This window comes from Urocitellus parryii, chromosome Y (assembly GCF_045843805.1).
Source record: "Urocitellus parryii isolate mUroPar1 chromosome Y, mUroPar1.hap1, whole genome shotgun sequence".
Lineage (NCBI taxonomy): Eukaryota > Metazoa > Chordata > Mammalia > Rodentia > Sciuridae > Urocitellus > Urocitellus parryii.
Genome location: NC_135548.1, coordinates 14,757,202 through 14,759,682, shown reverse-complemented (window position 1 = coordinate 14,759,682; position 2,481 = coordinate 14,757,202). Strand labels below are relative to the sequence as shown.

The 2,481-nt window shown below is 44.1% G+C and overlaps 1 pseudogene; it reads left to right on the top strand.

The window, feature by feature from the left end:
* The first annotated feature begins 647 nt into the window (after positions 1-647).
* Positions 648-1,958, top strand: LOC144251199 (chorion-specific transcription factor GCMa pseudogene; annotated as a pseudogene).
* Positions 1,959-2,481: the final 523 nt, after the last annotated feature.

Here is a 2,481-nt window from a genome sequence, read left to right as displayed (position 1 = left end):
TCCTACACAGATGATAAATCAAATCTTTTAAAAATGCTCTCTAGGCATTATTGGGCCTCCTCCCATAGCTCTCCTACACCATTCTGCTGCTCCAGAATGAAGGCCTATTCATCACACTGCACCAAGCCTTCGGCAATTTGGGCAAATGAAGAGGAGACAGGCTGGATAAATGATAAGAGAATGAAGATCTACAGTGATTGAATCTGCTTGGGCTTACCCTATGAAACAAGAAGGAAGACATCTGTACTTCTTCACAAGGTTCTTCTCAATGTCCATTTCAGTTACAAGGTCCTCAACTTAAAGAAGGGGAAAGTTCAGAAGCACACCATAGAATATTCATTACATTGTTGGCTGCTGAGAAGAAACAGGCTGCTTTTACCTATCCTGAGCTGAGAGCATCTAGATTTTGATTGGATTGTTGCCAGAGCTCATTAGCATAGTGTACCCTGACCTGGAATAGGGAACAGGAAAATGACCAGAACTTACTGGGACCTGAACGGGAGATGAGTTCCTGACAATATTGTCTACATCTGGATAAGAAGTCAGAAGGCTGATCCACCTATATCAAGAACCTTTGAGAGCAAATTCTCAAGTTCAAATTGAAGGAAATTGAATAGAGGAAAACGTGTGGGTGACCTGACTTTATCATGGAACTTGAAGACTTTGATTCTGAAGACAAAGAGGTATTAAACTGGGACATTAATGACATGAAACTGCCACAGAATGTGAAAAAGACTGACTGGTTCCAGGAGTGGCCAGATTCCTATGTGAAGCACATCTACAGCTCAGAGGACAGGAATGCACAGCCGCACCTGAGCAGCTGGGCCATGCGCAACACAAACAACCACAACTCTCGCATCCTCAAGAAGTCTTGTCTGGGTGTGGTGGTGTGCAGCCACAACTGCTCTACCAAGGAGGGGCGCAAGGTCTACCTGAGACCCGCGATCTGTGACAAAGCCCGGCAGAAGCAGCAGAAGAAAAGTTGTCCCAACTGTAATGGGCCTTTTAAGCTGATTCCTTGCCGAGGCCATGGGGGCTTCCCCGTCACCAACTTCTGGAGACATGACGGACGCTTCATATTCTTCCAGTCAAAGGGAGAGCATGATCATCCAAAGCCGGAAACCAAGTTAGAAGCTGAGGCAAGAAGAGCAATGAAGAAAGTGCATGGGGCACCTGCCTCTGTCTCCCTAAAGCTGAAGGGGAACCCAGGATCCAAGTCTCTTCCAGGTGAAACACAAAGTCAGGGAAATTTACCTTTAACTTGGTCATTCCAGGAAGGTGTCCAATTGCCTGGCAGTTACAGTGGACATTTAATAGCTAACACTCCCCAGCCGAATTCACTGAATGATTGCTTATCCTTCTCCAAGAGTTATGATTCAGGGGGAACCACTGATCTGGCAGACCCGGCTTCCACCTTAGACCCCACTAAGCTGTATGAAAAATGCAGATTTTCCAGTAATAGGATATACAATAGTGGAGACCTGTTTCAGCCTTCTGCCTCTGGAGTCTACTCAGATTATGACAATCTGCAAGCATGGAATAAAAACGCTGCTTTGGGGAGAAGCCCTCTCAATGACAACTATTGTCCCAATTATCCTTTTCCTCTGACTGGCTGGCCTTGTGACTTCTTTCCTTCCCAGAATTCTTTGGAGAACTTTCCCCAGCAGATTCCCCTGGAACCACCTGCTGCCAAAACTAGCTGCCACCCATTATGGCCGAATCCAGGGGGCGAGCTTTATGAAGAGAAAGTGCCTGTGGATTTCAACAGCTACGTTCCTTCTCTCGCTTACCATCCACCACAGGAAGACCCCTTCCTGTTCACCTACACACCCCATCCTCACCAGCAATGCTCCCTGCCAGGCAAGAGCACCAAGTGGGATTTTGAGGAAGAAATGACATATATGGGTTTGGATCATTGCAACAATGAAATGCTTCTAAACCTCTGTCCTTTAAGATGACTTAAATTTTTTGACAATCTCTTCCCTCCTGCAAAAAAAAAAAAAACAAAACAAAAACAAAAAAACAAAAACAAAAAAATAAAAAAAAAACTACTTTGAGAAATGGCTGGAAGAATTTCCTTAGGAAGCAGCTTCTAAAACATAACTACAGATAAATGGGAATCACAAGTGGTAGGCAAAACATTTTTCATGCAAATAATCTTTTTGCCTCTTCCACCCTAATGCTTCCATTCTCAGTAAGGACTAGAAACTTACCCAGCCTGCTGTGTGAAATGCCCTCTGATCTCCCCACCCCACACTCATTGTTTGGGGCTTTTAGCACCTCTGCTACCTCTTGGGTTTCATTGTCACAGACACATATTAAATGGAGCAAAGATGTGAAGAGTCCACCTGCTTAGGATCTCCTCCATGCCTTCTTTTTCATAACAAAAAATGACAGAACCCAGAAACAGAGGGTAGAAAGAGCTGCAGAAATATATAAAGATAAATAGTCTAGAATTGATATATTTAATACTTTGTTTAG